The following is a 21,722-nucleotide window of genomic DNA, read 5'->3' on the forward strand; positions in this document are numbered from 1 at the left end:
TATGGTTCCCAAACATCAGATATCAGATATGATAGAGGTACGAGTTGATCTGACATGCCAGACTTCTGTCTCTTTCCACCACTGTAAATGTCAAGTCCCCTGCACCCTCCAGTTTCACGTCAATCACACGTCATGCAGCTGCGCGCGCATCCAGGCCTCAGATTTCTGCTGACATTGCAAGATTCTGCTTTTTGTTACCACCCACTTATGACACCTACTTATGACGTTTCTAGCACACACCTCTATGTTCACGCCTAGTTCACGCCTTCTAATTACGTATTATTACCACGTGTGTGTTTTATCTTGTTTCTCTCAGCTGTTACGCCTTCTGTATTGGTTTCTATAATGTAACTCAAGTATATAAGCTATGTATTGTCAATAAAATATTGCTCTATCCCTTCCTGCACCCCAGTGGTGGCAGGAACAAGATATCCGGTCATGACCATTCCTTTTTAAGGAATAAAACCCCTAAGAACTCTAACACCACGGACTCTGCCTTTTTCTTTCCGATTGAGTTATTATTGATTAAGTACTTACCTGCATAGAAATTAGGACGGTAAATCAAATATTTACCACACTCTATTCTCTTTCTTATAAATTGCACCAATGTTCCTGAGTGTACTGTGATTGATTTACAGTAGAAGAGGGGATTTAAGCAGGTAACGGAGGTCTTTATTTAAACATATACACTTACATAGAGTTGTAAAGCACTGAAATAAAGCGAGTACATACATTAATCATCCTTCTCTGCTCTTTACATACAGGGAACACATACAACAACATTGAACCTTACCTGCTTCACTTGGTATGCCGTGGTATACTTCTTTCTCTTCCCTTGTATCCCCTCTTCCCCTATTACACCAGCTTTGCTTTGACACTGTTGGGCATACTTGGTCGGCAGGGGAAGTTGGGACCTTTTCTTCTGAACGTGCATGTCGTTCCTCCGGAAATAACAGGTGAAAGTGAACCTCATGTGCCTAGCCAAAGTCTTTGTACATACAGCAGGGGATGGATGTGTGGGAGTATGGGTACGTGAGCTGGTCACATGCTAAGCACTTTCACCAATCCCCGATGCATTGAGCCTGCCATGAACTTCCACTGCACATGGACAGAGGATGAACATACTGGGGGCTCATGCAACCAGGGGTTGGAAGTATATAATTGAAAAAACACACACATTCACAGAAAAATGTTTTGATCTTTGTGTCTATCATATGTGGGTCTCATCAGGACCAATGGCATCAGTCAGTACACTTCTGTGTGCTGCTGCTGCTTACGAGCAAGGGTAATGCCTCACAGGAGAGGCGTAACTGGATCAAAACATATAAAAATATCCCTTGCAAGTGGATCTATATGAAATCACACCTGCATGTGTTCGTTCATGTGTTGATTACCACTTGCTTGTTAAGCAACAGATTCAGCTGTGGCCTTTGCACTCATTATTATGCACAATGTTCACTTATGTTCTCACATACCGCACTGCGTCGTCTGCACCATTTAATATCTATATTGTAATTGTAAATGTATATATATATTCACCTTTGACAACAATTGATGTGCTAGACATGTTGAGATTAATATTTAATCATTCTTCTGTACCTGTGTTCCCTGTACCTGTTTGCATATGCGGCTGTAGTCTGGATGTCACATTCATTGTGTAATGTTTTAGGAATTGGAACAACGGTTCCTTCAGTTACAACATAGTGCCCAAACCGTCATCAGCTCCCACCCAACATCATGCACATCTGCCCCATACAAGAATACACTGGACACGTAATATGGGTAAGAACTGTTGCAGGTTTATTTTCATACAACAAGCGTATGACGTTTAGTGGGTCATCTTACGGGCGATCCAAAGCAGGCAGCCCCTCGCTGTCCCGCCTGCCTAACGAGCCAGCCAGCACAGTGAGTTGATGCTCGGACGGTGCAGCACCTTGTAGATCCTATCTTATACTCCCCCCTTTCAGGGCGGAGCGGTATGGCACACCCCCGGTCGGTTCAGGCCCCCCGACCGCCCGAAGAACTAACGAGGCGCCGTCGCGGTTTCCCAGAACCTCCCGCGGCTCCAGGTCCTTGGCCCAGGCACCCTTACTGTGCCAGGCAGAGGTACCCTTACTGTACCAGTCTGCCGCAGAGGTACCCTTACTGTACCCATCTGCCTCCAGATCACCCTGTAACTCCGCCTGCAACACAAAAGACAACGTTATAACATTCCATCACTTCGCACCGCCTGTCGAGCCGCTGGCAGCCGGGGCTTAAGTAGGGGGCACACCCCCTACAAGTGGTCCCTCCCCTGGCCGCGCATCATGGTGACCCCTGGGAGGAGCAAGGAGCCCTCTTGCCTCCCCTCCTCGCCCCGGGCAAAGTCGTGCACTGCGACGGATGGCCACTAGAGAGGGCTGCTCCGCCAATGTCCCCCTGCGTGAGACGTGGGCAGCGGCACACCTAGGATTTTTTGATTGTGCGGTTTATCTGCAAGCATTTATTAGGAGCTCTTAGGAACCAATCTAAAAGATGCGTCACGTTGTAAAGCCCTGCACCACAAGAAGGCATTCCTGCGCAGGGGGGGGGCGATCCGGTGCAGGAGCGCCTCCTAAAAGTGGATTCACTCAGTCATTTTTAGGGCCATGCTGCGTCAAAACCCTGCACCTGCTTGAAGCAGGCGTAAGGATTGACGCAGCATGTTAGAGATAGGGCACCCCCGAGCCTTCCTGGAGCTGCGTCGCGCTTGCGACCCAACTCCAGCAATGCTCTGCATTTCCGCCGGGGATGCGTCACGCATCTGCCCATCCGAGCGCCACGGTGCACTGCATTGTAAATGCGGCGCATCAGTGGTGGCGCACGGGTGGACAGATGCGTCACAATTCTTCTGGCGCATCTCTGCTGATTGGCAGAGATGCGCCAGAAGTCGTTAATCTGCCTCTAAATCTGTTAGTCTAACCCTTGATGCGTGGGAGTTGGCGGGCCTGCATCATCATATCCTTGAACAAGACCATAGATAAACTGCAGCGCTAACATAAGCAATCATTTATGAGAGGAGCAACATGCAAAGTCCCCTTAAAAAATACACAATGAGCCTATGATGTGTTTGCAAAAAGGAATTTTTGTTTGTTCACAGGTTCATTTCATTTCAGTATGTTTTTATTCGTTTTTTTAACAACATACAAAACATGTAACATATATTCATCTCGTTTTGTCATTACAGGGTTGCAATACGCACTGTATATGGAGCAGGTTGTTCATATACACATTATATATCTTGACTGCCCCCCCATCCACTGTCTTCAAGAGGAGAGGATAGTGAAAGAAAGGAAGAAAGAGGCAGGATATGAGTAAGGTAAAGAGAGAGAGAGTAGAGGCATAATGGCACGCGATCTATGCTACCGGTTTTAGAGCCCTGCGTGGGTGAGGCTCCGGACCATTTGTTAGAATAGGTAGACCTTATTCATAGCGGTTCATGCGGGTGTAGGAGCACATCCAGGGCTGCCCACAACCCCCTATTCTGCTTCCATGGTGAGTTATTCAGGGTGGTGTTGTCGCCGCCTCGGAGGTAAGTAACCCAGTTGAGCCACCCCCCTGAAAGTTGCTTTGGATGTGTCCTTCCAATTGGTGAGGACTGTTTTGACTGCCGCTGTTAGTAGGAGGTCCAGCAGATGTCTATCTTGCTGTGAGTGTAGGTCTTTTGTCTTGAAAGCTGTCAACAATGAATTTGAATCATATGTAAATGTAAATGTAAATTGATACTTGTATAGCGCACTACTCACCCGCAAGGGTCTCAAGGCGCTTGTACGAATACCGCTGTGGAACCCATCCTGGCTTTCCCTGTGAGGCATCCACTCCTGGGCACCCCCAAGGTGGAGGCCAGGCATCCTTAGCGTTGTGGGAGCCGTTGTGGATATTAAGCAAGCGATTGCCCAGAGTTGCAGAGTGGGACTCCATGATTGGAATAGGCACCAAGGCGAGAATTATCAGGTCTGTGGAATATTTTGAGCCCAAGACCCACCGAGGCGGGGAATTGAACCCTGGTCCCGGGCTAGACCTCTGCATCAGGGTCTGCCGCTATAATCATTGAGCCACACTTCTCCACTCACAATCATAATAATAATAATACAGATGCTTGTAGAGCGGGAACAGCTAACTCAGGTGAGGTGTCCCGGCGCTAGTGAGTCCTGCAGAAAAAGCGAATAGTCAGGAGGAAGATCAGGATTATTGCACAAAGAGCCAAGTTTTTAAGAGCTTCCTAAAGCTAGCTTCCGTCGTGGCAGATTGGATGGCAGGGGGCAAGGTATTCCAAAGTTTCGCCGTACCGGCCGAAAAGGACCTGCCTCCAAGTCTAGCTTTCCTCACGAGTGGGACAGTTAGCTTGAGCAATGAGTTTGAGCGCAGCTCTCGATTTTGGTTGTAGCGGGGATGTCGAAGTTTTAGATAATTGGGACACGTGCCTTTTAGCGCTCTGAAAGCCAAGGTAAGCACCTTGAACTTAATTCTGCTTGCCACTGGCAGCCAATGTAGCGCGTGCAGATGCGGAGAGATATGCTGCCTGAAAGGGACATTTTTTATCAATCTCGCAGCCGCGTTCTGCGCGATTTGTAAGCGTTGCACCGCATATTTGGGCAGACCAAGAAAGAGGCCATTTGAATAATCAAGTCGGGATGTGATTGTTGCGTGAACAATCGTTTTTCGACATTCGACTGGTAGCAGGGGCAGAAATTTACGCAAATTTCTGAGTTTGTGCAGGCAGCCAGCAGTGAGCTGTTGTATATGCGGCAGGAAGGACAGATTCTCATCCCATCTTACTCCTAGATTTTTTGCATGGGTTCCGGGAGATGGGGCAGGGCCCATTTCCGTTGGCCACCATAGGTCCGGCGGGGGGTGTTTGTGATTTCCAAAGAATAACACCTCTGTTTTACTCGCATTCATTTTGAGTTTATTAGTGTTCATCCATTTGGCCACGTCTCGAAGACAGCCCCTGATTTTACTGAAAGCTGCCTCTGACGTGTCTGTATAGGGGAAGACCAATTGAGTGTCATCCGCATATGATATTGCTTTGACCCCCCATTTAGCAATCAAGGTGAAAAGCGGGGCCAGACAGACATTGAACAGCAGAGGGCTGAGTGCCGACCCCTGCGGGACACCACACCAGAGGCCTTTAGGTCCATAAGAAAAGGGGCCCAGGGCCACTTTCTGGGACCGATCTGAGAGGTAGGAGTGTAGCCATTTGAGTGCTTTGTCTCCCAGGCCGATGTTCTTAAGCCGAATCAACAGTCTGCTATGATCCACTGTATCAAAGGCAGTGGATAGATCCAGGAGCACCAGCATAGCTGATGCCCCTGAATCTAAAGACCACCTGATTGACTCGGCCACCTCAATAAGGGCCGTCTCGGTGCTAAAGCCGGCCCTAAAGCCAGACTGAGTTTAATGTAGGGCATTGCTTTCTTCAATAAAGCTGTTAAGCTGCAGTTGAATCAGTTTTTCTAGCATTTTGCCAGGGGCTGCTAGAAGGGAGATGGGTCGGAGATTGCTCAGATCGTCCGGCGCAACTTGGGTTTTTTTTTTTCAGCGGAAGAAGAGTGGCCTGTTTCCAGCAGTCCGGAAACGTGCCTGTAATAATGGACGTGTTCCATATGTGTAGGAGGGGGACTGCGATTGCATCAGACATTAATTTCCACAGTTTAGGTGGGCATGGATCATCAGGTGCCCCAGATTTACATTTTTGTATTTCTTTCAATGCCTCAGAGAGGGTGATGGGCTGAAATTGATTTAAGGAGGAGGCGGGTGGCTCAGAAACTCCCACCTCATCCATAAATGTCGGCTCGGGGTCCGTGAAAGTATCATACACTTTTAATATTTTGGTGTCAAAGAAAACTGAGATAGTTTCACAGAGTCTTGCGGATGGGATGATATCCGTCTCAATGGCTCTGGGTTTGAAGAAAGATTGAACAATCTTAAAAACTTCTTTACTTGATTGTTCTGCTTGCTGGATGGAGGTCGCAAAGAAGATTTTTTTGGCTTTTTTTATGGATAAATGTAAGGCATGGAGGGCTTTTTTATAGCTGGTTTTGGCTGATTCGCAATAATTTGCTCGCCAAAGGCGCTCCAGCATTTTGCATTTACTTTTTTCGGCCATCAGCTCAGGGGAGAACCATGGAGCAGAGGGAGATTCTCTACGCGACGTAGCGATTCTGGCCGGAGCGATAGAGTCCACAACATTGCCAATCCAAGAGTTCAGTGATGTGGCGTTGGAGTTTACATCCGAGGTGAGGGGTAGGGGGTTTGCTCGAAGTGCCGGGCATAGAGTGTCCGCTGTTAGATTATCCCATTTTCTCCGTATATAGGAGCGTTTCCCTGTGATCTGAGACTGGGAGGAGATAGAGATGGACAAAGTGATTAGGTAGTGATCCGTCCAGAGCAGTGGTAGCGGAGAGTTGGCTTTTGTTATCCATATGTTGGAGAAGAAAAGATCCAGCATGTGTCCTGCCCGATGCGTGGGGGCTGCAATAGCTTGAGTTAGATTGGCCGATTGCAGGGTTGAGATGAGGTGAGTAGCCTGTGGACAGTCAGGATTGTCGGCGTGAAGATTAAAATCGCCGGCTACGATATAGCGCGGATGGGCTAAAGAGTTTAGGACTATAAAGTCCATAAGCTCAGTCAAAGATGATGCCGGACAGTCCGGAGGTCTGTAAATAACTAGGCCTGTGAGAGATAGTTGGGGGGTAATTTGGAGGCAAAAGTGTAACCCCTCTGTACCTGGGAATGTAGTAGGAGTGAAGGACAACAATATGTATATGTCATTGTAGATGAAAGCCACTCCACCTCCTCTTCGGCCTTCCTTTCTATTAGAGAAGCTCAGTTTAAAGCCTGGCGGGATTGCTAGCGCAATGGATGCCATGTTGTCTTCATTGAGCCATGTCTCTGTAAGGCACAAGGCGTCCCATTTAGAGTCTGCTATTAGCAAGCATAAATCATCGGCATGCTTAGGAAGGGATCTGCAATTAAGTAGACCGATACTAAGTTGGGTAGAGGAGGTGTTGCGAGATGGTTTACGTGCTTTTTTGAGAGGTGAGACTATTTGGGGAGAGACGATGCCAAGAGACTTTTGGCAGCATGGGCAATGGGAAGGGAGATCCAGAGTCGTCAGAATGAGCTCAGGCGACTGACAGGGAGTGGCAACGTTCAGTGACCGTAGCTCCGCGCTGGACCAGACTATCCTTTGATTGTGTGAGTGGACACAGGCAGCATGGCTGGCGCTGGACGCGATCCGGTCGCGGACGGGCGCAGACGGGCTTGCCTTAGGCGCGCAAACGGCACGCAAACGGCGCGCCCGCTGCGCTCGTCCGCTGCGCTTCCTAGGGTTGCACATTTATATATATGTGCCGGCAGATGGAAACGGAAGGGCATGGCCTCCAAGGGGGCGTGGCTATCGGCCTCGCCACTGATGGCGGCGGGAAGATTTCTCTAAGGACACCGGTCCTATGACAAGCAGCAAGAAGTGATATTAAAAACAATCCAAGTTTTTAAAAACAGGTTGTGCAAGTGTCTGTGGTGCTTCCTCCCGGCAGCACCTCATATGAGAGGTTCACAGCAGTTGTCTCACATATGGCAATAAAGCTAATTTAAAAAAAAATGTTGAATTTCGCATCTGTAAAGCGCTCTGCCACTCCCAAGGATCATCATGGTGCCGTGCAGCTTAAGACATGAACTCAAAACAGCAAAGATGAACCGAAATAAGAAATAAATCAGGAAATGAGCAAGTAACAGAGCAAATCAGAAGCTGCAAAAAGCCAAGTCTTCACCTGTTTTCTGAAAATTAATTCAGACTCAATTCATTTTAGGTGTCTTGGAAGTTGGTTCCATGCTTTGGTACCCAGAACTGAGAAAGATTTACCTCCTCGAGTTTTGAGTCTAAAATACAGTAAGTTCGTGAAGGGTTGATGGAGAGGGGTGCTGTTCATGGGCTGCGGTCCGTTCCTGTAAAGCCATCTCCAGATTAACTAACTCCTGTGACAACTGCCTTTTATGACCCGTGATGGAGTTAATGGCTTGTCCCCGCAGGACCGTTTTATAGGCTTCCCAAAGTGTCTCAGGGGAACGCACAGAGTGTATGTTTTCTTGGAAGTTTTGCTTTGTTGTTTTCTTAAGGGCCTTGCGAACCTGAGGAACCCTAAAGTAGGTAGCATGAATGGGGTAGATGCGCTTGCGTGATCGTGCCGGAGAAGAAAGTGTTAGTGTGAGTGGTCTGAAATCCCTCGAGGGTGAATTGCCATTGTGTCTATATGTTGAAGGCCCTCTTCCAGCATCAGGAAGTGGTCAATGCGAGAGAGACTGCCGTGCACAGCGGAGTGAAAAGTGTATTGTTTCGTACCAGGGTGCAAATGTCTCCAGATGTCAGTCAGTCCCATGGCCGTTGAAACCGCTGGAGGTAGGGGACCCCACCCGCATGGACCGGTGTGGGGTATCTATCAAGTTGTGTGTCCAGAACTGCATTAAAGTCCCCCCCCCCCAGGATGATCTCACCCTCGGGGAGAGTCAGAAGGAAGTCACCTAATTTTGGGAGGTGAACCGAGTGCAGTGCCGGTGGGATATACACTGAGACCAAATTAAAAAGTTTCCCCTCCCACTGCCCCTGCAAGGCCGCGAAGCAGCCCTGGTCATCAGTCTTAGTCAGTAAGGGGATAAAACGTGCGTTTTTCTATATCAGGATACCGGTCCCCCTGGAGCCAGACGTGAACTCAGAGTGGACCAACATTTTATATCCTCGTCTATCCAAGGCCTTGGTAGCCCCCCCAACCAGATGAGTTTCCTGCAGTAGTGCTATGGTGGGTTTTTGTCTTTTAATTGCAGTCAGCACCAACCCTCGCTTGACCTTGTCCCCAAGACCTCTCACATTCCAAGACAGTAAACGTAAGGGAGGGCACTGTGACTCAGGGTCCACTACCCCCCGTACCGGGACAGAATTATCAGCCATTAGGTGATATGGGGTTCATGGTGCATTGGCCAAGAAGTGGATCAGGAATGGTGGCTTTGCCGGTGTATAGCGAAGGGCCAAGGGACATCACGGGGGCTTATGATCATTGTCCATCCCACCCATCTTGCATTGACTCATACAGAAATTCAAACATTGTCCTCGACCGTATATATACTTTCTTAATTGTAACAATACAACTACCCCCCCAAACCCCCTCCCTGCTACCCTGCCTAACGGACTTTCAACTGCCCGCCCCCCCAACTGAGCAGAGTGCTTAACCCATCCCGCAACCAGAGTACTTGCGTGTAGGGGGGAGAGCGTCTCCCCGAGCAGGCGGCATCCCTGCGTGCCGTTGGTGTGGTCGGTCGTGCCAGTGTCCAATTGCAGCTATAAAACAGTATGTGAATGATCAGCGATTGCCCTGTTCATGAGAATTGGAGTGTTGGGTTCATTCTTCACCACCGGCCCCCGCAAAACCACGGGACGGAGAGCTCTCCGGTCCTCCACACCCTGACGTCTGTGAACCAGTTCTGCTGTCACCCCTGCGATCCTGGTTAGACCTGTGTCGCCTCCGCTGCCGGTCCACAGTATGCCACCCCTCAAGCCAGTCCCGGGCCGCTTCTGGAGAATCGAAAAACCATACTTTTTTTTCCGCCACCACTCGCAGCCGGGCCGGAAAAAGCATTGAATACGGCAGTTCCTTTTCCCTCAAAGTTTTCTTTACCTCCAGGAATGTTCTGCGCTTTCTAGAGACCTCTGCCGTGTAGTCTGGGAAGAAGGCAATTCTTGAGTTTTGTATTTGGATCGGCGGCGCCACCCGCACGGCCTGCAAGATGGCGTCGCGGTCTCTGAAATTGAAAAGTCTTGCCAGTATTGGTCTAGGCGGACCACCAGTCTTTGGTTTGCCCCCTGGCACTCTATGGGCCCGCTCCACAGAAAAAAAGTTCGAGAGGCCTTTGGGCTGGAGTCTGGTTTTGATTATCTCTTCCACGTATAGGTCCATGGCGCCCTTGTCTTCAGATTGCAGCACTCCTAAAATTCGAACGTCATTGCGCCGGGAGCGCCCTTCTTGGTCATCCAACTTTTCTCTGAGTAGTTTGTTATCCGTTTGTAGCCGTTCCATCGCCGTTTGTAACTCAGACACGTCTTCGACTAATGATTTAGTGACAACCTCCACCTGCTTTACACTTTCATTCATTTTCTGGAGGTCCGCCCGTATCAGGGTGACTTCCGTGGCTGTCGCTCCTACCGTTGCCTGCACCTGAGCCAGCGCCGCCAGAACGTCTTCTAATGTGGCCTTCTTCGCCCCCTCGGACTCTGATGTTTTCCCCGCATTCTTGCGCTGTTCTTGGGGAGGAGTTTGTCTCTCGTAAGCGAATTTGTCCAATTTGGCCTGAGTAGTGCTATTCCTGGGGCCTCTGTTGGACATGGCTTTGGTCTTGCGGTCTTCTCTCAACTCAAGGAGGGCCGGTGCTTCGGTCGCGAAATTGAGCCACCGGGTGCTGCACGGCCTCTGGGTCCGATCCACCCCTTTAAGCACCTCAAAAATCAGGATAAATATGACGGATTTCAGTGGGAAGCCGCCTCGTCACGGGAGCCTCTCTAAGCTGCGGCCGCCATCGTTGGCTGCTAGCCACGCCCCCCAGCTTTCAGTCAGTTTAACACTTTCAATAGATATGATATTTCAAGGACTGGCTCTAAGAGGAAAACCTGCACACAAAGCGGGTTATGAGGTGTAGAGACAGGCCAGAGAGGAGTTTAAGGAACACAAACTAGACTGGGTCCCAAGGGAACGCAAACAAGAATGTGGGGGGGCACAAGTTAGACTGGAAGGTAACAGGTCACAGGCCAAACCGAGCTGCAAAATGGCCACAGGCAAGAGTGGAGTGTAAGGGAGGTAGACCCAGGTGCGGCTCCTCCGTCATGGCGGAGGTGCTTCGCCCCACTGCTGGAACCGCCAGATCAAAACATGTAAAATAAAATGATAATAAAGCAATTAATAAAATTGCTTTACTATCATTTTATTTTACTTGTAGGAGCCAGAGTTGTCAGCCGAGTTTTGAGGGCGGGCCATCCGCAGCAGGAGGAGTGATGGGCACACGGCACTGCAAGAGTGCATGTCTGTTTAACCTGCCGTCCTAGGACGCCCAAACCAACATGCGCACTTGGATATCTCCAGGCTGTTGCTTCGAGATATCAGCAGGGCTCAGGAGCAGATGCTCCTAGTCCCTGCTGAAGCGTGGAACCAGCCCGCTCCGCACAATCCTAGCGCTTCTCTCATGCTGAGTAATACCAGCATGAGAGCAGCATCTGGATTGGCACAGGGTGGTCTGGGAGCCAGTGTGCATTTTGATTCAGGAGCTGAAGATTGCACGAGGCAGCAGGTTAGTTGTATTTTTATTTTTTTCCTCCTGTGCTGCCCCACCACTTTTCCCTGCTAGCAGCCGAGGGGCCCCTGAGACTCCTATATTTTGGGCATATTCATCAGTTTTTAGCTGAATTGGTGGCTCGAAAGGGTGGGAGCCCCCCTGTGTCCTAGGGGCTGCAGGGATTTGCATTATATCCTTGGTGTAAGGGGGTATGGGCAACAATGTGGCATATGATGGCACAGGCCAACCTGCTCTGCAAGTGGAATGTAGGTCAAACTGTGGTCTAAGAGGGACACAGGAGTACAAGATTGCCACAGGCCAAACTAGGAGGTAAGAGGGTATATTGCATCATAATTCAAAACACATGCATGCCTATTAATGTTATCCTAGATACAGCAAGAGGAAGCAAAGTAGTATACAGTGTCTTTGTGTTGTGCTAATATGTTGCCAAACCGCCCCTAAACGCACAGTGATTTCTTTGGCAGAACAGAGTCCAGTGCCTTGAGGGGGTGGTCTGAAAGGGGCACATGTCCCAGGGAGAAAGGTGGTTACCATGTGGTCCTGTCCCTTATGGAGGGGCGAGGATTGGTGCCAATGGAGTCCTGTACCCCAGGGATAAAAGGTGGTCTGTCAGATGTTGGTCTGTCCCTCAAGAAGGCACATTGGGATCCACATATTGACACCTTGTTGCTTTGCACTAGTAATGAGGATGAGCAAAAGTAGTATTTCAAATTATAATACAGTGCCATGGCCCAGAAGGCCTGGACCACAACCACTGCATATTTCCCAGTGATGCACATGCACTCTCTATGTCCAGGCATATGCAGATGATCTCTGTCCCAACTGGCCATGCATCAAGTGCTTCATTTGATCCGGTGGTTGTAGGTGGGGCCCACCGGCACCCATTTTTGGGGACCAGTACTTATTTTTCCTCAACAGACTTTCATGCACAACAAGGAAGAGAAAAAATAAAAGGGGAAAAGAAGGAGGAAAAAAAGATGGAAAACTATGCTAAAGGGAGAAAGCAGGGATGAAAAGAACCTGCAAGACTAAAATAAAGGGACTGGGCAGTGTATGATGGTGGATTAAAGAGGCATGAGCTGAAACTAAGACAATGCAGCCTTGGCATTTGCCACCCTGTCCTGGGATAGCCCGCCCACAGGCTTCAGGCAAAACATTTGGGCACCAGTACTTATTGTTTAACACATTCAGCACTGTCTGCCCCTCTTGCTGAAGTGGGCACAAGCCTCCTCAGCCTGTAGCATGTGCAGCACAGACTGGCAATACTCCTCCTCGGCACCTCTAATCAGTGCTTAATTTGAGCCGGTGGTTGCTGGTTGGGCCCACCAGCACTCTTTTTTGGGGGCCGGCACCTACTTTCCTTCAACAGATTTTGATCCAGTGCATTGAGAAAAGTCAAAAAGGGGGAAAGAAGGAGGAAGACAAAGAAGGAAAAACAGTGACAAAGGGAGAAAGAAGGGATGAAAAAAACCTGCAAGAATGAATTACAGAGGCAAAAAATGTCTGGTGGTGGATTAACGATGGACAAGATGAAATCCAGAATAATACCTTGGTATTTAGCACCAGCAGCTGCCGGTGCAAGTAAAAGCTGTAGAGCCGGGTTGACGGGGGAGGGGGGGGGGATTCAACAGACAATCACAAGGGAAAATTAAATAAATAATTAATTTTTATTCATCATCGTCTATCAAAAAATCATTCCCACCCAGCCTCACCGCCCCACGGCTCTTACCTGCATGGCCGCTGCTGTTTGGCACCCTGATCTTCAATAGCACCATCTGAGGGATTCTGGGCAAAACTTTGAGCCCCAGCGCTTATTCTTGTACATATTGAATACTACCTCCATTCTAGTGCTAGCCTAGAATAGGCTTCAATCGGTTTCCTCAAGGCATATCTTGCTCTCCATTGTAGTGAGCCACCACTGCCAACAAGCCTAACCCCTGAGAAGTAAGTATTAAGCTGGACCACCAACATCAGAGCAGACTACCTTATACGTAAATGTAGCCGGTGCATGGCAGGCTCGGCTCCCTCCCGCACTTGTCATTTCATCAGATGCATAAATGGTTGATGTGCCCCTGGTGACTGCCTTTTGGTGGAATGTTGTAGCAATCATCTCTTCCATTGGTGTGGAGGCAGGGTGGGTTCAGTGCTTCATTCCCCAACAGAACCAGCGACCTCCACTCATCTGGCTTCTCTTCTCTCCTAAATACGGGATCTTAAATCGTACCATTGTAAATGATTTCCATGCGTTTATATTTTTATGCATACTCACTAACATGCAGAATGTACTTTCACACCAGATTTTACATCTATACACTGATCTAGTACTATTGCTTTTTAAACAGGTTCTCTATGATGTGTAGAAGTGTTTATTTCTGATATGTCTTAACTTGGCCTAAATTTAGTACAAACTACATCTTTTCCAAGATGGAAGTCACCCTTGTCACTCATGTCTGCCCCCCCCTCATGTTTCTCCTTGCAATTTATGCAGCATACAGTAAAGCTGAAATTTACTTGTTTTTAGGGCTCGCCTGCTGTGCGCATGCGCACAGCTGGAAGCTCTATAGGGGGCATATCCAGTGTTTAACCACCACTGGCGATTCCACTGACGATTCCTTTGAGTGCATGTGCTTTTTAGGTTATTGCGCAAGCGCAAGCCCTAAAAAGCGCGTGCACAATGCCACCAGCCATCTGCCTGCCTGCCTCGCATTACCACATCAAAGGCAGCCGTCCCAGGTCATTTGTCACCTCCTAATTATTCACTGCCTGCCGGCCGTATTTTCAGTTTCGTCTCCTAATCTTCCCGCCCCTTGCTGCAACAACTGTTTATGCTCTGCTTGAAAAGAAACATGGAATGCATGCTGTATCCAGGACCACGAATTCCATGCTTCTTAAGAGGGCTTTTCAGAGTTTTGGTTTAAGTACTGAGTGCACTGTGTAGTAGCTAGCTAAGGCGCAGTTATGTTGCCATGTGCTGTTGCCGTGCCCAGACAACATTCATATATATTTTCTTTCCTTTCTGCACACATTGTTGCGATTTATTTTGCCCTGCTACTTATCATTTTCTAAGCAGACCTTTAAAATTCGTCATTCCTTAAAATATAGTGTAGATTCGGTATTAATTAAACACCGACAGGTTTAACAAAACCTTCTCCCAATGCAGATGTTAACAAACAAACCTCTCTCATTTACGGTTCGTACTCTTTTCTTTTCTGTGATTTAGTTTTCCTTCCAGAATAGCGTCCTACATATTTTTCTGCATGTATCTGTTGGAACAGTAGCAAGCACTTGTCATAATTTATCCAGCATTGTTAAAGGATAGATTTTTTTTGTTTTGAGAGTTGTAATTTCCGTTAATGCTCCCACCACACAGCTTCACCTACACAGCTCCACCAAGGCACCCACCACACAGCTCCACCGAGGCACCCACCACACAGTTCCACTGATGCACCCACCACACAGCTCCACCGACACAGCTCCACCGATGCACCCACCACCCAACTCCACCTACACAGCTCCACCGATGCACCCACCACACAGCTCCACCGATGCACCCACCACACAGCTCCACCGAGGCACCCACCACACAGCTCCACCGAGGCACCCACCACACAGCTCCACTGAGGCACCCACCACACAGCTCCACAGATGCACCCACCACACAGCTCCACCGATGCACCCACCACACAGCTCCACCGATGCACCCACCACACAGCTCCACCGATGCACCCACCTCAAAGCTCCAACGATGCACCCACCACACAGCTCCACCGATGCACCCCCCACACACCTCCACCGATGCACCCACCACACACCTCCACTGATGCACCCACCACACACCTTCACCGATGCACCCACCACACATGCCCCACTACACATGCCCCAAGCACACAGCTCCACAGATGCCCCCACCACACAGCTACACCGATGCACCCACCACACAGCTCCACCGATGCACCCACCACACAGCTCCACCGATGCACACAGCTCCACCGATGCACCCACCACACAGCTCCACCGATGCACCCACCACACAGCTCCACCTATACAGCTCCACCGATGCACCCACCACACAGCTCCACTGATGCACCCACCACACAGCTCCACTGACACAGCTCCACCGATGCACCCACCACACAGCTCCACCGACACAGATCCACCGATGCACCCACCACACAGCTCCACCGATGCACCCACCACACAGCTCCACCTACACAGCTGCAGCAATGCACCCATCACACAGCTCCAGCGATGCAGCCACCACACAGCTCCACCGACACAGCTCCTCCGATGCACCCACCATACAGCTCCACCGTTGCACCCACCATACAGCTCCACTGTTGCACCCACCATACAGCTCCACCGATGCACCCACCACACAGCTCCGCCGAGGCAACCACCACACAGCTCCGCCGAGGCACCCACCACACAGCTCCGCCGAGGCACCCACCACACAGCTTCGCCGAGGCACCCACCACACAGCTCCGCCGATGCACCCACCACACAGCTCCGCCGATGCACCCACCACACAGGTCCACCGATGCACCCACCACACAGCTCCACCGATGCACCCACCACACAGCTCCACCGATGCACCCACCTCCACAGATGCACCCACCACCCAGCTCCACAGATGCACCCACCACCCAGCTCCACAGATGCACCCACCACCCAGCTCCATCGATGCTCCAACTAAGCTCCACCGATGCACCCACCACACAGCTCCACCAATGCATCCACTAAGCTTCACCGATGCACCCACCACACAGCTCCACCGATGCACCCACCACACAGCTCCACCGATGCACCCACCACACAGCTCCACCGATGCATCCACCACACAGCTCCACCGATGCATCCACCACACAGCTCCACCGATGCACCCACCACCCAACTCCACCGATGCACCCACCACACAGCTCCACCGATGCACCCACCACACAGCTCCACCAATGCATCCACCACACAGATCCACCGATGCATCCACCACACAGCTCCACCGATGCACCCACCACCCAACTCCACCGATGCACCCACCACACAGCTCCACCGACACAGCTCCACCGACGCACCCACCACACAGCTCCACCGACACAGCTCCACCGATGCACCCACCACACAGCTCCACCGATGCACCCACCACACAGCTCCACCGATGCACCCACCACACAGCTCCACCTACACAGCTGCAGCGATGCACCCATCACACAGCTCCAGCGATGCAGACACCACACAGCTCCACCGACAGAGCTCCACCGATGCACCCACCACACAGCTCCACCGATGCACCCACCACACAGCTCCACCGATGCATCCACCACACAGCTCCACCGATGCACCCACCACACAGCTCCACCGACACAGCTCCACCGACGCACCCACCACACAGCTCCACCTACACAGCTCCACCGATGCACCCACCACACAGCTCCACTGATGCACCCACCACACAGCTCCACCGACACACCCACCCACACAGCTCCACTGACACAGCTCCACCGATGCACCCACCACACAGCTCGAACCGATGCGCCCACCACACAGCTCCACCGATGCACCCACCACACAGCTCCACCTACACAGCTGCAGCGATGCACCCATCACACAGCTCCAGCGATGCAGCCACCACACAGCTCCACCGACACAGCTCCACCGATGCACCCACCACACAGCTCCACCGATGCAGCCACTACACAGCTCCACCGATTCAGCCACCACACAGCTCCACCGATGCAGCCACCACACAGCTCCACCGATGCAGCCACCACACAGTTCCACCGATGCAGCCACCACACAGCTCCTCCGACACAGCTCCACCGATGCACCCACCACCCAACTCCACCGATGCACCCACCACACAGCTCCACCGACACAGCTCCACTGATGCACCCACCACACATCATCACCTACACAGCTCCACCGAGGCACCCACCACACAGCTCCACTGATGCACCCACCACACAGCTCCACCTACACAGCTCCACCGATGCACCCACCACCCAACTCCACCGATGCACCCACCACACAGCTCCACTGACACAGTTCCACCGATGCACCCACCACACAGATCTACCTACACAGCTCCACCGATGCAACCACCACACAGCTCCACCGATGCAACCACCACACAGCTCCACCGATGCAACCACCACACAGCTCCACCGATGCAACCACCACACAGCTCCACTGATGCAACCACCACACAGCTCCACCGAGGCACCCACCACACAGCTCCACCGAGGCACCCACCACACAGCTCTACCGAGGCACCCACTACACAGCTCCACAGATGCACCCACCACACAGCTCCACAGCTGCACCCACCACACAGCTCCACCGATGCACCCACCACACAGCTCCACAGATGCACCCACCACACAGCTCCACCGATGCACCCACCACACACCTCCATTGATGCACCCACCACACACCTCCACCGATGCACCCACAACACACCTCCACCGATGCACCCACCACACACCTCCACCGATGCACCCACCACACATGCCCCCACCACACATGCCCCAACCACACAGCTCCACAGATGCCCCATCACACAGCTCCACCGATGCACCCACCACACAGCTCCACCGATGCACCCACCACACAGCTCCACCGATGCACCCACCACACAGCTCCACCGATGCACCCACCACACAGCTCCACCGATGCACCCACCACACAGCTCCACCGATGCACCCACCACACAGCTCCACCGATGCACCCACCACACAGCTCCACTGATGCACCCACCACACAGCTCCACCGATGCACCCACCACACAGCTCCACCTACACAGCTCCACCGATGCACCCACCACACAGCTCCACCGATGCACCCACCATACAGCTCCAACTACACAGCTCCACCGATGCACCCACCACACAGCTCCACCGGTGCACCCACCACACAGCTCCACCTACACAGCTCCAGCGATGCACCCACCACACAGCTCCACCGATGCACCCTCCACCCAACTCCACCGATGCACCCACCACACAGCTCCACCGACACAGCTCCACCGATGCACCCACCACACAGCTCCACCTACACAGCTCCACCGATGCACCCACCACACAGCTCCACTGATGCACCCACCACACAGCTCCACCGACACAGCTCCACCGATACACCCACCACACAGCTCCACCTACACAGCTCCAGTGATGCACCCATCACACAGCTCCAGCGATGCAGCCACCACACAGCTCCACCGACACAGCTCCACCGATGCACCCACCACACAGCTCCACCGATGCACCCACCACACAGCTCCGCCGAGGCACCCACCACACAGCTCCGCCGAGGCACCCACCACACAGCTCAGCCGATGCTCCAACTAAGCTCCACCAATGCACCCACCACACAGCTCCACCAATGCACCCACCACACAGCTCAGCCGTGGCACCCACCACACAGCTCCACCGATGCAGCCACCACACAGCTCCACCGATGCAGCCACCACACAGCTCCACCGATGCAGCCACCACACAGCTCCTCCGACACAGCTCCACCGATGCACCCACCACCCAACTCCACCGATGCACCCACCACACAGCTCCACCGACACAGCTCCACTGATGCACCCACCACACATCATCACCTACACAGCTCCACCGAGGCACCCACCACACAGCTCCACTGATGCACCCACCACACAGCTCCACCTACACAGCTCCACCGATGCACCCACCACCCAACTCCACCGATGAACCCACCACACAGCTCCACCGACACAGTTCCACCGATGCACCCACCACACAGATCTACCTACACAGCTCCACCGATGCAACCACCACACAGCTCCACCGATGCAACCACCACACAGCTCCACCGATGCAACCACCACACAGCTCCACCGATGCAACCACCACACAGCTCCACCGATGCAACCACCACACAGCTCCACTGATGCAACCACCACACAGCTCCACCGAGGCACCCACCACACAGCTCCACCGAGGCACCCACCACACAGCTCTACCGAGGCACCCACTACACAGCTCCACAGATGCACCCACCACACAGCTCCACAGCTGCACCCACCACACAGCTCCACCGATGCACCCACCACACAGCTCCACAGATGCACCCACCACACAGCTCCACCGATGCACCCACCACACACCTCCATCGATGCACCCACCACACACCTCCACAGATGCACCCACAACACACCTCCACCGATGCACCCACCACACACCTCCACCGATGCACCCACCACACATGCCCCCACCACACATGCCCCAACCACACAGCTCCACAGATTCCCCATCACACAGCTCCACCGATGCACCCACCACACAGCTCCACCGATGCACCCACCACACAGCTCCACCGATGCACCCACCACACAGCTCCACCGATGCACCCACCACACAGCTCCACCGATGCACCCACCACACAGCTCCACCGATGCACCCACCACACAGCTCCACTGATGCACCCACCACACAGCTCCACCGATGCACCCACCACACAGCTCCACCTACACAGCTCCACCGATGCACCCACCACACAGCTCCACCGATGCACCCACCATACAGCTCCAACTACACAGCTCCACCGATGCACCCACCACACAGCTCCACCGGTGCACCCACCACACAGCTCCACCTACACAGCTCCAGCGATGCACCCACCACACAGCTCCACCGATGCACCCTCCACCCAACTCCACCGATGCACCCACCACACAGCTCCACCGACACAGCTCCACCGATGCACCCACCACACAGCTCCACCTACACAGCTCCACCGATGCACCCACCACACAGCTCCACTGATGCACCCACCACACAGCTCCACCGACACAGCTCCACCGATACACCCACCACACAGCTCCACCTACACAGCTCCAGTGATGCACCCATCACACAGCTCCAGCGATGCAGCCACCACACAGCTCCACCGACACAGCTCCACCGATGCACCCACCACACAGCTCCACCGATGCACCCACCACACAGCTCCGCCGAGGCACCCACCACACAGCTCCGCCGAGGCACCCACCACACAGCTCAGCCGATGCTCCAACTAAGCTCCACCAATGCACCCACCACACAGCTCCACCAATGCACCCACCACACAGCTCAGCCATGGCACCCACCACACAGCTCCGCCGTGGCACCCACCACACAGCTTCGCCGTGGCACCCACCATACAGCTCCACTGATGCTCCAACTAAGCTCCACCAATGCACCCACCAAACAGCTACACCGATGCTCACACCACTCAGCGCAACCACAGCATCACTGGTTCAAATATGTTCTTTCAATTTTTCAAGCTTTCACGCTTTATTACAAATCACAAAAAGATGTTACTATTTCACTTCTGTTCTTGGATTTTCGTCACAATAAAAAACACTGAACATAATCTTCACAAATGTTATTTACAAAAGTTTAAGCTATTGCCATTACAAATTAAATAAATAATTAAGTATTAATTATTTAAAAAAATTAAAAGCCATTGTTATTTGTAATATCAATACATCTAAGTCACGTAAATACAAAACATGTTGCATTGCAAATGCTATAGGTGTCACATTTGCGAAAGTTATAACTATTGGCATTGTAAATGATAAAGCTATTAATTTAGCTATTTAAAAAAAAAACACATAAATAAAAATAATTCATTTATAACACCAATAGCTCAAACTTTCCTAATGCGAGCCCTATTGCATTTCCAATGCTTGTTTTCTACTGTCAATGTTTCTGCTGATGTTGAACTTTCCCCATATCAGTCACAAAATGAGACCTTTACCTCAAGACCCTTTCGTTGGTTTACTGTGCCCTCTTCATTCATATAACACACAATTCTTAATGTATCGTATATGTTCTAGCAGCTCCTGGCGACATTAGCATAGAGGGGGGGCTCAATTATTATTTATGCAGCGGGATAATGTTAGGTGTTATTTTTTCATGTGCTCTGATTTGCTGATAAATGTATACATTTGCTCACACAAAAGTAATTCAGCAGTTTCTATAATTTTATATGCAAATATAATGTATAAAAACCCATTTGGGGGTGAGCCAGAAGACTCTCTTATCCTTCTGGGAATGTTGTTTGTTACTGTTCTGATTTTGCTGCCCACTTGGGATTAAGAATAATTTTGATTTTGTATTTATTTCACTGTACTACTTCCCATTGAAAGCATTTTTGGCAAGAACTCGGTATGACTCTATTTTTTAACTCCGTATTAAAAACCTTTAACTTTCTATTGATCTAGAACTCAGTTATTGAGTGGGCCCATTTACTTAATTTGAATTATTTTTCTGTTATTTAGATTTTTCATGAGATGCCTAATTGGGGGACACAACTCTGATCCAGTGAATGTGGGCATTTTCATTGAGGTTCAAGTTCAAGTTCAA

This window comes from Lissotriton vulgaris, chromosome 6, assembly GCF_964263255.1.
Source record: "Lissotriton vulgaris chromosome 6, aLisVul1.2, whole genome shotgun sequence".
NCBI classification, from domain to species: Eukaryota; Metazoa; Chordata; class Amphibia; order Caudata; family Salamandridae; genus Lissotriton; species Lissotriton vulgaris.